At 35.5% G+C, this 15,820-nt stretch overlaps 2 long non-coding RNA genes across 2 annotated transcripts; both read left to right on the top strand.

The window, feature by feature from the left end:
* Positions 1-7,080: 7,080 nt before the first annotated feature.
* LOC117344148 lies at positions 7,081-9,411 on the top strand. The gene is made up of 3 exons (XR_004536124.1): positions 7,081-7,166; positions 8,386-8,593; positions 9,067-9,411. It is a non-coding gene; the product is annotated as an uncharacterized LOC117344148 (long non-coding RNA).
* Positions 9,412-12,526: 3,115 nt separating this feature from the next.
* On the top strand, positions 12,527-14,824 carry LOC117343190. The gene is made up of 3 exons (XR_004536004.1): positions 12,527-12,748; positions 13,438-13,531; positions 14,708-14,824. It is a non-coding gene; the product is annotated as an uncharacterized LOC117343190 (long non-coding RNA).
* Positions 14,825-15,820: the final 996 nt, after the last annotated feature.

A 15,820-nucleotide genomic window follows, 5' to 3' on the forward strand; every position in this document is an offset into this window, starting at 1 on the left:
TCTCACAATATATTATCTTACTGTCTAAATGAATCAATCGACAAATAAAAACCTAAAGGCTAACATGAAATGTTTCGTTAGGGTTACCAATATTCCGATGACTTTTTCAACCAGTTTTAATAACACAAGCACTTGATTAAATCAGGATTTGTCATCAACTACGCTTACCTTTATAGCTATGTAGCGAAATTCTCAATTCCCATATAAAGTTTGTGATATATTTGATATACTGTCTAATTTAACAATTTAACATTCCAATTAATGTATTTACCAAACTAACAGGGTACACAGTTTTAAGTACACATATTATATTCCTTATCGTTTTTAGTATATTTTCACTTTACATGATACAGTGCATTTTTCCAAAGAATAAATGTCTTAATGTATCCTTCTTTTTATATATATTTTTTATAATGCATTTTATTGTACTCCATTATCTGTAGTATACTAATATAACTGATAGCATGTATTTCAAACATATCATGTTTTTACATTTTATGACGAAATCTATTTTCTTGTTGTTTTTCAAATCTTATTATCTTTACATTCACCGACATAAATCATTGTATGAATGTGTTATAGTTTATATTTTGGATAGGGCTTCGTTTGATATTTGTTGTATTTGTTTTGATTGGGTATGATAGACGCCCTGATCATATATTGCTTTGCTGATCTGTTCTTGTCGTAGTATAGTGTTTTATCACGTCTGTCCTTCGTCCTGTGAAAGTAACTTAAATTTATCCACAATAAATCATCTGTGTATATGTGCTTTAGTAGGGGCGAAGTTAATACGAAATTAATACGAATTTTTAAGTTTTTAATTCTGTATGCGATGCATCCCACGGTTAACAAAGATTACAGACTAAAGACTACAATCATCAAATCGGTCCATCCGTCCGTGCGTCTGTTCGTCTCGCTGTTTCTGTGATTAACGTTCTTGGTTAATGGTCAAGGACGTAATAAATGTTGAATTTCGCATTAACTGATCCCTTATGAGTGCATTGATTTGTTATATCAGAGGTAGTCTTGATTTCAGTGCTGTGGATGATTCAAATATGCAAAGGACAAATAATGTGTAAGAGATAACGTACATGTATATGAAAAGTATATTACAGTGTACATTATAACATCAAACTTGAAGTCATATGGGTTATGATCTCACAAAGCTGGCACATATCCTGTCACTAACACGTGAACCAACTGGATGCCTCTAGATCTAGTGATTTGTTTCTCTCAAGTAAGAAAAATACGTCCGAACGTAAGCATAAACAATCGTTCATTTCTTTATTTAATTCATGACCATGTATATATGCTAATCATTGACCAATATCCAAATGACATTAATAACCGAACAAACACTTAATGGCGTGACCTAGTTATTCACGTGAAACGAGCGATGAAGCAAGGAAACCATTGTTTTATTTACAACGCGTCAACAAAGGTAACTGTTATGACGTCACAAACAAACCATTGTTACTCATTTCTTTTGTTTGAGTGAAATGTCACGCCTATCTTAATAAAAAATGGAAGTTTTGAGGTTGATAAAAACGAATGGTTAATTTTCATTGACAGTCCCAGAGACATTGCACAATGTAGAATGATTCTGGTAATCCAGTTGTTGTTTTTTTCAATTGTTGTTCGTTATGTTAAAAACATAGCAGATGCCATATTATATGTTTAACTCGTTTGTTTTGTTTGTTTTAGTAAAGAAAACATACTTTATCATAACGTTACTTGTTTTTTACTAGTGCTTTTTATTAGTTCATGGATTTTCGTCTGCAATTTCAGCCTTTCATCAGTTGAGTCGGCAAAATGATGTTCTCCTCTTTGTAGAGATCGAACTAACTAAATAATTAACACAGTACATTATGGTGTCACGAGATCGAACTAATTGAATAATTAACACAGTACATTATGGTGTCACGAGATCGAACTAATTGAATAATTAACACAGTACATTATGATGTCACGAGATCGAACTAACTAAATAATTAACACAGTACATTATGGTGTTTCGAGATCGAACTAACTAAATAATTAACACAGTACATTATGGTGTCACGAGATCGAACTAACTAAATAATTAACACAGTACATTATGGTGTCACGAGATCGAACTAACTAAATAATTAACACAGTACATTATGGTGTCACGAGATCGAACTAACTAAATAATTAACACAGTACATTATGGTGTTTCGAGATCGAACTAACTAAATAATTAACACAGTACATTATGGTGTTTCGAGATCGAACTAACTAAATAATTAACACAGTACATTATGGTGTCACGAGATCGAACTATCTACATAATTAACTCAGTACATTTTGGAAACAGTTAAATATGTAGCACAATAACGGACGGTTCTAAATTGTATACAGTCTACGTAAACATCATTTTTTCAATTTTTGTTTTAAACATTAATGCAGCTAATTGGGTTGTTTTATTTGAAGTTTGTTTAGTTGTAGTGCGACACTAATGGTTGTATCAGGGTGAATTGTTGACAAATAAACTTGTGATCGTATATATTGATGGTGTCGTGTTGTATTTGTCTGCTAATGTATGGAGCTGAAGGAGACTGCCGACATTTGAATGATTCCAACATAAAATCGAGAAAACAAAAATTATGTAAATATAGATTTGGACTCTTGGAAGAGTACATTGGGATTAAAACCCTGGGCCCAGTTGCTCGAAAGGTGATTAGCTTAATCTCGTTTTGAACATCTCGGTCCAGGTGATTAGGATGATGAGTCGGGATGTCTCATAATTCATCGACGACAGTCGTGATATAAATCTCGGTTATATCACGTCCTCAAAATAGTAACCAGGGTAACAACGGAACCACCTGATCCTCTGGACATATCAATAATTATTTTACACGTAGACAATATATCAACAAAAACGTACTCTTTGTTTTCACCAACAAGTTATATTAGCTCGATACCCTCATTTCATAAACGCTTGTTGACATCTATCAATATTTACATTTTCGATTCACTGGGCCTCTCTGAAACTAGAAAACTCCGATTACTTCATTTCTTGAAGATTGTGGTACACGTGCTTCTGTTCTGAAAGGCGAATGACTTTTTGCTGGTGTTAAAATACATTGTTTAAATTGGCGATTTAGATTTATATCGCCTCATCTATAAATACACCTTCGCTTAGTAAATTTTGTAATATTGTTGTTCAGGTCTGTCCCCAAGTAGAACAAGTGATAAATATAAAATGGCGGTATGATGCAGACATATTTTGAGGATACAGGTGATCTGACTAGGATACTCCTGGTAGCCCTAGCTCATGAATTCTATCGCCATTTTAATCCATTTAAGATTTCGTGATCGCAATATCACGTATAGTATGGGTGGTCAAAGAGAGGTCTCAATCAAAAGTACGTAAGACTGTTTTACAGCACAAAGACAACTGACTGATATCGGCGTTACAATATCATGTGGTCACTACAAAGAAGTCACCATCATTGCGGCTTACCTTATATATGTGACTGACCCGACGATCGGTCGGACCCGCTGGTTACTTACTCCATCTTGACCTTTTCCATCAGCGTTGTCAACGTCGGTTTTCTTCTCGAATTCGGCATTTAATTATTCAATTTTAATCATCGATGTTGTGAATATCCTAAAAAAGTGCATCTCTTGACATAATACCGACTACACGAGAAGTTGAACGTGGATCTATTGTGACGTTACTATCGTTGCTGTGACGCTGACAAAGCCATGGAAATTGAAAGGCTCTCTGCAAGCCTTCTCCTTTGTGCTCTGATCATGATAATCGCTATAACAAGCTGGACATCTATTGTCATTTATTTACTACATCCAGTAGAAGTTAGATATGTAACCTGTAGTTATATAGAATGCCATTTATCTACTACATCCAGTAGAAGTTAGATATGTAACCTGTAGTTATATGACATGTCATTTATCTACTACATCCAGTAGAAGTTAGATATGTAACCTGTAGTTATATGACATGTCATTTATCTACTACATCCAGTAGAAGTTAGATATGTAACCTGTAGTTATATAGAATGCCATTTATCTACTACATCCAGTAGAAGTTAGATATGTAACCTGTAGTTATATAGAATGCCATTTATCTACTACATCCAGTAGAAGTTAGATATGTAACCTGTAGTTATATGACATGTCATTTATCTACTACATCCAGTAGAAGTTAGATATGTAACCTGTAGTTATATGAAATGTCATTTATCTACTACATCCAGTAGAAGTTAGATATGTAACCTGTAGTTATATAGAATGCCATTTATCTACTACATCCAGTAGAAGTTAGATATGTAACCTGTAGTTATATGACATGTCATTTATCTACTACATCCAGTAGAAGTTAGATATGTAACCTGTAGTTATATGAAATGTCATTTATCTACTACATCCAGTAGAAGTTAGATATGTAACCTGTAGTTATATAGAATGCCATTTATCTACTACATCCAGTAGAAGTTAGATATGTAACCTGTAGTTATATGAAATGTCATTTATCTACTACATCCAGTAGAAGTTAGATATGTAACCTGTAGTTATATAGAATGCCATTTATCTACTACATCCAGTAGAAGTTAGATATGTAACCTGTAGTTATATGACATGTCATTTATCTACTACATCCAGTAGAAGTTAGATATGTAACCTGTAGTTATATGAAATGTAATGGACTGTGGTAGGAACACACATTCAGCCTTCAATACTAATACAAATGGTCAAATACTATCTAGTATAAACACAAATAATGTGTTTTATGTAATAAACGATCCTTTAACTGCCTACAATGTATAATATTTGACAGTCCAAATCGTATATCCTTACACACTACATTAATGTTTGAAAGTCTCTTTATATTCATTTGCTATAAGTTTCCCTAAATATTTATCTCAAACATTATTTTAAGCATGACTAATTTTAGGATATCAATTCAAATGTATTACCCTAAGTTGTAAAGATAGCATTTTAACATTAAAATATTCGATTTTAACAAAAGTTTGAAGATAGGAAGTGGTTTTAGCACAAATTAAGAAATCGGATAGGAACATTCACTTTCTTTATCATTGTTACTTTAACGGCATTTTTTTCACATACAATAGCTGAAATAAAATTCCTCATCTATTTTCTATTTTGATGGTATAATTTAGCTTATAACATTCATGGTGGTTAACTATTGAGGAAAATATATAAATATATAATGCTTTTGAAGTGATTTCACTTTGTTGATCTTTTGTACTATAACACTCATATAACACTAAATCCATTACCTGTATATAACAATGATGTAAAGTCGTACCTTTTTTTTTCTAGATACTGATCACCATTGTTGAGGAAGTATATACTATTCCCTTTACCATTATTTGTCTATATTGATTTACCAATGTGTGTATCTAACATTGTATATTAATTAATTGGTTCCGCTAACTGTAATGTTTTGTCGACAGAATGGCCAATCAACAATTGTAACATTAAGAGTTTCCTTATCAGGTCAGTTTTCCTTTGTTAATGTGTACGTTTATTATTGGACAACTGTCGGTAAAGTATGAGCAGTCAATGAGACAATAAGATAGTAAATACATACATTAACACAGTTCTTCGACATGGAACGACTATTTTTTTTCTGCTCAACAAAAGGTCAACCGGCACAGAATGGCACTGCTACCTGTAGTTGACAAGTACAGAACATCGATTAGAGACAAACTCGGGGATCATTGCTTCATCTCCTTCCTCCAGCCCAACATGTAAATCTAGAATAAAGCCAGGAATTAACCTCTAATTGTATCGCTATGTTGCTCCGAGAAATTTTAACAACAAATACACAAAAAGGCCATTAGCAGGGAATGAATATTAATATGTTCTTTTTGTCAATACCGCGAATCGTACTTTCGTAACATAACATTTTACGGACTTGACCTAGATTAACTTGGTACATTTTCACAAATTGACACTCGTACCGTTCCACAGTAAGTGTCATCTTGATTTAGCTTCATCCAAAGTTGAAATGATGAAAAGTAAATAATAATGTTTACGGATATTTGGAAGACCACAGTCAAATTCTGCCCAATAATACACTTCTGTGATACTGTATAGATATTGAATTCCATGAGGCTAATTCTTCACGGTTGTTCCTGTATTAAATGCCACATTCTGCAGTAAAAAAAAACTCGACAACACGTCTTGAGTACTTTCGTCGCATCTTGGCGATGTGTTATCGAGTAATATATATACATATTCCCTTGGTTTTTTTTGGTTGTTTCATAATGTCTTTTATTTTTTTATTTTTTGTTTGTTATTTTTTGTTAATGTTTGTCTTCGTTTTTTGATTTTGGGTTTTTGTTTTTACATTTATTGTTAATGACTGCAAAAACAGCAAATTAAATCAACCTCTCACTTCCACCCCTAATATCACCAACTATGCAATATACTGACAATGTCAAAAATGTCTTCATGATAACCAGCATTTGTCGGGACTTGAGATAACTATACGTACTGAGCAGCACTATATGCTGTATACTTATTACGGAGTGTTCGACCCTCGATTGTAGAACAATGGTAAGTGTAGGGAGCTCACAACACTCCATACTGACCAAAGTATTTACCTGTAATGTTTTTTGCATAAAACTTTATTTAATATAATGATAAAATAGTACGGCTGGACCAGGTTAAGGTTTTAACGATATGTTTGTGATCACATATTATATTTTACAAAGATAATATATTTCCCCCCGTATATTATTTTGTATATGGCTATAAATCATCTGTATACTTATATTCATAAGTGTTATCGTCGTTAATTTATACAATTATATTGATTTCAGCAAAAGATAATCCTTCTCACATGTAGGCCACATTGATGTGAGGTATTCCAAATGTCAAATGTTGTTCTAACACATGTATGAATTATTTTCATTAATTAAATGTATAAAGTAATATATATCATTACAGGTCACTTTGTTTGATATTGATTACCTTAAGTACATAAAGTACATTGACACCAAGTATATCACAGGTTATTTCCATCAACACACATCCATCATTAATCAACGATTTATCAAACAAAGGGGGGCGTCTCCTGAGACCTGGCTATAAGTACGCGTCCGACATACACTACATTACCACTTCTGACAGACCAACACTATATTGTAAAGGTAAGTTGTTTGTGTTTTTAATTTTTTTTTTGTATCATTATCAGTGTTAATATTTAACTACAGCTTATTAAGATGAATATTTGGGAACATTTTTTCTACCAAACGTGTGTGAAAGATTTTATTCAATGACAGCGCCCGTCGTCCGCCGAAATTTCTTTTACATTGATACTAGGACTGAATGGCTAAATGGATTTTGATCAAATTTAGCATGGAGAATGGTTATTGAGGCAGATTTCATATTGTATGAACGGATGATCTGGTTTAAAGTATTTCTTTACGACGGTCTGCAGCATTATAGGACGAACCTGCTCTCCAGGATGCGGAGAGGCAGAATTAAATAGGAGGAAAGTAGATTTTTAACCTCATGGTAATTGAGAGAAGGGAAATTGATGTTGTATTAACTTAAAAGCCAATTGCCAAGGAGACAGATTATCTGCTTCTGATTGACTTTGAACACCCATATACCATAAAAACCAGAAAGCCCAATACAAATCTTTAGAAAGGCTTCTACTCTGGGAACTAGGGGGTGCAAATATTTCTAATATATCTCAAATGAGTGACTTGCCATGATAACTGAAGTGAGCGATATAGGGCCTATGGGTTTCTTGTTGTTTTAATCTTTTTTCCTCCTTTTTTTCAAAGTGTGTATTATTAAGATTTCTGAATATTCTGAACTAGCAGTAGCTATGAAGGCTTATTAGTGCGGCGGAAAAAATGGCTTTTCTTATTGGCGAGTACCTATTCTTATTGACGAGTATCACATTTAATTTATTCGTTGAACAACGTACATACTGCGTTTTTCTCTTACTATTTAAGACGCACAAAGCACCATTTTGCTTCTAACAATGGAACTTTTGTGTCTTGAAGAAAACGCTTTTTTTTTAGAAAAAGTATGCTAATTCACAACAAAAAGCGAAAAGCACAAATTAGCAACGACCAAGAATTGAATATTTCGCCTGTAAAACATTTTGTTTATACGGAGGTATTGGTTTTATGGCAGAGTATTTTTTAAATATAATTTTGTATATAAAATCTTTATACGACAGAGCAGGTTCGAATTAAAGAAAAACATGTGATAGAGAAATGTATATGTAAATTAAATAAAAGATTTTGACGATCAGGGACAAGCTATATATCAACACGCATTGTTTATATCATTTAATAGATAAAAAGATATATCATTTTGTTAATATTATCTCCATTCACTCGCCTGTTTCAGATGAGAAGTTTATGCCTCAGTCTGCTGTGTGTGTTGGTACTATGCGCGGTCACAGTTCATTCAATCCGGTACAATAACTACATGATGGGCGCTCAGTATCCCTCATTCCCATCGTATCAGCCCTTCCGATCGCATCAATCCTTCCCATCGTTCACAAATGTCCAAACGTTCCCATCCTATGGATCTAGGTTTGCAGGGTACGGGAACGGTAAGTAGAACAATATAATACAGGCGTCTGCTTCCGGTATCCACTCGTCTCGAATTGGAGGTGTCGCCCTTCTATATAGACATATATAGACAAGTATTTAAAGACATCGTCTTTCTTTAAAGAATTCAGTTCTCCATTTTAGTTTTTTAATATAATTGCTATTTGACATGGATAACGTCTTTGAAATAATAACTTGGTGCAATTTGAAACCTAAATATAGTTTGATTGCTTAAACAGTTCATTTTTTCCCAAAAATAAATAAGATAATAGGTAAGGAAATTGAATAATTTGACCACATGTAATATATTCAACATTAGAGAAGAAATATTTAGGTACGTAGTATCAAATGGCAACTTACAAATATGTGTTATCGTTCCAATACATTTTCCGATACTAGCGGTGTTATCTTGCTTATAATTTATATCCTGTTTCCTTTATTTAAAACATAATGAAGGTATGATGATATTTTCCAGATGACATCTTTCCGGATTATAACAGACCCGATTACAACTCCTGGGACACCCCAGATTCAAATTACTATCGTCCGTATGGCAGGTTCGACTGAACGTAAATCCTCACTTCCGGTTGTGACGTCAGAATCTATGATGGCTGTCACGGAGGAAGGTCCACATCGTCTTTGCGCTAACTGACAAGAATAGCAGATGTTTAAAGAATAAATATGTATCATTATTTATTTCATCATCCATTGTACATCTGTGACAAGTTGTTCCGTCACTTTTTGTTTTGTTGTACATTGTATTGTTTTGTTTAACCAAACATTTGTCTGATCAAATAATATATCTACAAAATTGTCAAAATGTGTTTTTTGATTTGTTAAAACATGAGCCCATCAAATCTGTACACTTCCTCTTGAAGGTTGTAACAAACAGTCATAACACAAATGATAGTCACTGAAAAATTACCTTGTGATTTGTTTCTTTTGACCTTTGACCTACTTGTGTGTAATAAATATCTATAAAGTATGTTATGGTTGCTTAATATTGCGGCAATAACATTTTTAACGAAAACGCCACATTTTTATGTCGAAACAGCCATTTTCAGCACTCTCTTAACATGACATTTTAGCGAAAACGAGATATGTTTACGCTTTGTACATTGAAAAGTGACGCGTGGTTAAGGTGTCCCGACACTTTACTATTACCTGAGGTCATGTGGCCGTCACTCTTGCACAAATACGGACTGTACACTGGTAGTGAAAAATATCATGTTACAAGTGCGAAACTAATGATTTTGTGAATTAATGCCTTCTACACTACAAGTGTTTAACCAATGATTTGGTAAATTAATGACTTCTACACGACAAATGTTAAACCAACGGTTTGGTAAGTTAATGACATCTACACTACACGAATAGTATGGAGATATTATGGTACATCTGTAAGGTCGGCAGTCACAATTTCTTATACCGACTTAGACAGAACAGTATGGGGGAGATAGTGTTGGGATATTATGGTACATTTGTAAGGTCGGCAGTAACAATCACTTATACCGACTTAGACAGAACAGTATGGGGAGACAGTGTGGGGATATTATGGTACATCTGTAAGGTCGACAGTCACAATCACTTATACCGACTTAGAACAGTATGGGGGAGACAGTGTGGGGATATTATGGTACATCTGTAAGGTTGACAGTCACAATTACTTATACCGACTTAGATAGAACAGTATGGGGTGGGGGGATATTATGGTACATCTGTAAGGTCGGCAGTCACAATTACTTGTACCGACTCAGATAGAACAGTATGGGGTGGGGGGGATATTATGGTACATCTGTAAGGTCGGCAGTCACAATTACTTATACCGACTTAGACAGAACAATATGGGGGAGACAGTGTTGGGATATTATAGTACATCTGTAAGGTCGGCAGTCACAGTCACTTATACCGACTTAGAACAGTATGGGGAGACAGTGTGGGGATATTATGGTACATCTGTAAGGTCGGCAGTCACAATTACTTATACCGACTTAGAACAGTATGGGGGAGACAGTGTGGGGATATTATAGTACATCTGTAAGGTCGACAGTCACAATTACTTATACCGACTTAGAACAGTATGGGGGAGACAGTGTGGGGATATTATGGTACATCTGTAAGGTCGGCAGTCACAATTACTTATACCGACTTAGACAGAGCAGTATGGGGGAGACAGACAGTGTGGGGATATTATGGTACATCTGTAAGGTCGGCAGTCACAATTACTTATACCGACTTAGACAGAACAGTATGGGGGAGACAGTGTGGGGGTATTATGGTACATCTGTAAGGTCGACAGTCACAATCACTTATACCGACTTAGACAGAACAGTATGGGGGAGACAGTGTGGGCATATTATTGTACATCTGTAAGGTCGACAGTCACAATTACTTATACCGACTTAGAACAGTATGGGGGAGACAGTGTGGGGATATTATGGTACATCTGTAAGGTCGGCAGTCACAATTACTTATACCGACTTAGACAGAGCAGTATGGGGGAGACAGACAGTGTGGGGATATTATGGTACATCTGTAAGGTCGGCAGTCACAATTACTTATACCGACTTAGACAGAACAGTATGGGGGAGACAGTGTGGGGGTATTATGGTACATCTGTAAGGTCGGCAGTCACAATTACTTATACCGACTTAGAACAGTATGGGGGAGACAGTGTGGGGATATTATGGTACATCTGTAAGGTCGACAGTCACAATTACTTATACCGACTTAGAACAATATGGGGGAGACAGTGTGGGGATATTATGGTACATCTGTAAGGTCGGCAGTCACAATCACTTATACCGACTTAGAACAGTATGGGGGAGACAGTGTGGGGATATTATGGTACATCTGTAAGGTTGACAGTCACAATTACTTATACCGACTTGGAACAATATGGGGGGGGGGGGGGGGGGGGGGGGCAGTGTTAAGATATTATGGTACATCTGTAAGGTCGGCAGTCACAATTACTGATACCGACTTAGAACAGTATGGGGAGCAGTGTGGGGATATTATGGTACATCTGTAAGGTCGCCAGTCACAATTACTTATACCGACTTAGATAGAACAGTATGGGGGAGACAGTGTGGGGATATTATGGTACATCTGTAAGGTCGCCAGTCACAATTACTTATACCGACTTAGAACAGTATGGGGAGCAGTGTGGGGATATTATGGTACATCTGTAAGGTCGGCAGTCACAATTACTTATACCGACTTAGACAGAACAGTATGGGGAGACAGTGTGGGGATAGTATGGTACATCTGTAAGGTTGACAGTCACAATTACTTATACCGACTTAGAACAGTATAATTAGTGTGGGGATATTATGGTACATCTGTATGATCGACAGTCACAATTACTTATACCGACTTAGACATAACAGTATGGGGAGACAGTGTGGGGATAGTATGGTACATCTGTAAGGTTGACAGTCACAATTACTTATACCGACTTAGAACAGTATGGGGGGACAGTGTGGGGATATTATGGTACATCTGTAAGGTCGACAGTCACAATTACTTATACCGACTTAGAACAGTATGGGGGAGACAGTGTGGGGATATTATGGTACATCTGTAAGGTCGACAGTCACAATTACTTATACCGACTTAGAACAGTATGGGGGAGACAGTGTGGGGATATTATGGTACATCTGTAAGGTCGGCAGTCACAATTACTTATACCGACTTAGAACAGTATGGGGGAGACAGTGTGGGGATATTATGTTAAATTTATTTCTTTCTGTTATTATCGTACATCTGTAAGGTCGGAAGTGGAGTCACAATCACTAATACCGGAAATGCTTCTTCAGAAATCATGCACATGTCCAGGTTTCCTCAAAGGCTGAGCGTTATGTAACGACGTGAGGACAAGGTGTTTACGTGCACCCTGTAAGATCTTGGATCACATCAGTTTACACTGCCAACAAGTTACCGGCAGGTTACATGACCGAGCACCACCCATCACTTTATAGAGGTCGTTAACACACAGCTAATTGATGCCTGACTTTGTTCAGTTCCCCTCGTTACTTATGGTTGTATGATTATGGTTTGTCATAAATTTTAAATGGTAAGTCGCATCACGCTATAAAATAAATTGCGCCATACATAATTCGGTTGTCCATTCAGGGAGAACGAAGGACGCGGGCAAGGTAAGATATCTTATATTCATATCTATATTATGTAATAGTTAATGGTTTTGTTGACTGATGAGGAATTCTCGGGACAGTGTGTTACCTCTTTGTTGTGGTTTGATGTCCCATATTAAAACACACGCTCACATGTTAGTAAACATTGATTAAATTAGATATTTGAAAACAAATTTTTAAAATGTTTCGTGGATTAGAACTTGTTTAATGCTTTTCTTAACCTATAATGCCATTAAAGAATAAAACATTGTTCATCATGGATTAGAACGAACTTTTAATAAACAAATTCGAAAGAAAATCGCAAAACCATGTCAACGCAAAAATGTAGAATAACACGTGATATGTTTTATAAAGTTATGTAAAAATAAGATTATAGAAAAACATATATATTATTGTTTTGGCCTTGTCATTAGTTAAGGAACGAATACAGTAAACTTCATTACAAATCTGAAGCTGACAATAGATTAATGAATAAATAAAAAGATAGCAGATAGACAAACAATGTATTCCATACAATATATAATCACCTTTGGAGTATTGTTATTTTACAGTGTGTATTATATTATATACATTGTATAATCATCGTTGGTATTTAGATAAGGAGTATTGTTACATTGTTTTGTAGTTTATATAATATTATATATAATCACCATTGGTATTTAGATAAGGAGTATTGTTACATTATTTTACAGATGGAATGGAATTCTTTTGTATACATTTTGCTGCTATGTGCATTCCAGTCCTTCGTTGCCATGGTAACAGCGAATGGAAATTATGAAAGAAGGGGTGAGTGTCCTCTCTAGAAAACCTTTTATACTTTTATAAACGAAGTTTTATATAAAGGTTTGGTAATCATTTGTAGCTAGTCGTCCTTCCTATTCGTCCAGTCTTTTACTCTCCATAAAGCTTCACATCGCAATACAATACTATTACAATGTGCTTATAAATGTTGTGCAAAAGAGATTAAGGTTTAGCAAGCAAAGGGTTTCATTCATGAGGACCACACAATTTCCCTGAAAGTCGTGGCCGAAATAAATATCTCGTGACTTCATTATTCCAGAGAGCAATTTTGTTATCTATCTTATTGACCAGTGCAAGAAGCTTGTCCGGCATCAAGACAGAGTTTTAGGTTGTCCAGTAGCTCCCTTTTGTCCGAATCAAAGCATTATGTACATCTTATCACATGCAAGGAGATTTATGTACGGTTCACACTCCACGGAAGGCATCACCGGAGACCCATGGGTTGATTTCACTACGTTACACTTCACTTATCACAATAAGTGTAGCGTAACATAGTGCAATCAACCATGGGTCTCCGATGATTCACGGAAGGGTGCGTCGAGGAGTTCCCCATCTTCGCTAGCCAAGGCTTCTGGTTACGTTACACTCCACGAACCCTTGGCAGATATAGGCGTCAGTTCTGGCCCTCTAGCGGTGATTCGAAATTACCACCCTTCACGCATGAAATTTTCGACCAATCAAAACAAGCGTTACCGATTTACTTCATCGGTGATGTTTACAAACACACATCGAGGTTTGGTGTCATTTCGATGAGATATGTGATCAATGACTTATATGAATTGATCAAACACTGCGAATGTTCCCTCAAAGATTGTGATTTTTGTATTAAGGTAAAATGCCATGACAAAGTCGGCAATGTAGCTCTGTACTGGTTGCCGCATTTTTTGTTTACTGCGAAACCAAGCCAGAATGTAAAACGCGATTTGATTGGGTGCCCTGGGATTCCAGGGCGCGACGGTTTGAACACGACTATATCCGCCAAGGGTTCGTGGAGTGTAACGTAATCAGAAGCCTTGGCTAGCGAAGATGGGAGTTCCCATGAATGCAGAGTTAAGAATAAGATGATGATGATGATGATGATGATGATGATGATGATGACGACGACGACGACGACGACGACGATGATGATGATTTATTTTCATTTTTGTTTTATTTCTTCAGAAGAGTGGGCTGAGTACGACCCTGAAGGTAGAGGAGAATACTACAAATGATGTACAATGATGGCATCATGACGTCACCTTTCCGTTGTTTGGACAGTAAATAGTTGTCATGCTGCAGATCTGAATAAACTAGATATGCTAGCGTGTAAACATTGTTTGTTTTATCTACGTGCTTACTTATCTTTTCATGTTAAATTAGATATAAAGTCATATTAATCAACCAAAATTGATAAATGATTCGTTTCAAATCTATAATTATTATTAGAGAGATAACATGAAGAAAGAGGGACTGTTGATACTTTATGTTACAAATTTCGGAACCTTTTCTCAAGGACATCACAAACACAAACATGGCGGCTTCAACTCGGGCTTTTATTACCCATGATGCATTTCGATCATTACAGATGTCATACTAAAAACCCTACCAGGATACAGACACCAATAACTGTCAAATACCAACAAGACGGGATTCACTGACGGCATATTATTTGAATACACTACATTCATATAGATTTCAATGAAGCGAAAGCAAATACGTGATATTTATTTAAAAATAAATGGCCTGTCTGTCAGGAATCCAGGTAAACTGCAAGCCTTATCCAGATTAGCACATCTTAGGGTGGACCAATAGTTCGCGAGACTCCTAAAAGGTACAAGAAGTAGCTACAGGATCTCCGAAAGAGTAAGCATCTTTTGCTTCATTGACGAAAACCGCAAAAAAAACCCACCAGAAAACAAAACAAAAACAAACAAAAAACAAAAAACAATCACATACGTCTGACTTTACCATGACCTTTAATTTATAAACCTGCAATCTTTCGATACCTTGTCTTGCCAATTTCTCCGTAAGATGTCACGGAAATCACGAAAATGGGAACAGGTCCTCGGAATTCAAAAGGTAAGGAATTAAGGTTTTTTGCTAACTAGAAATGGAAAATCGTAAAATTGAAAATAACTGGGGGGATTTTGTATATATATATATATTTTTTTTTTTGTGTGAAATGTTGTTTTTAATCTTTGACTGAAGATTTTTTTTAGAAATAAAGATGGCACGGAAAATGAAATGGTACGGGAAAGTCTTATGGTATTACATCTTGACCATTGTTTGTGGATA

The sequence above is a fragment of the Pecten maximus genome, chromosome 15, assembly GCF_902652985.1.
Source record: "Pecten maximus chromosome 15, xPecMax1.1, whole genome shotgun sequence".
In the NCBI taxonomy this organism is placed as follows: domain Eukaryota; kingdom Metazoa; phylum Mollusca; class Bivalvia; order Pectinida; family Pectinidae; genus Pecten; species Pecten maximus.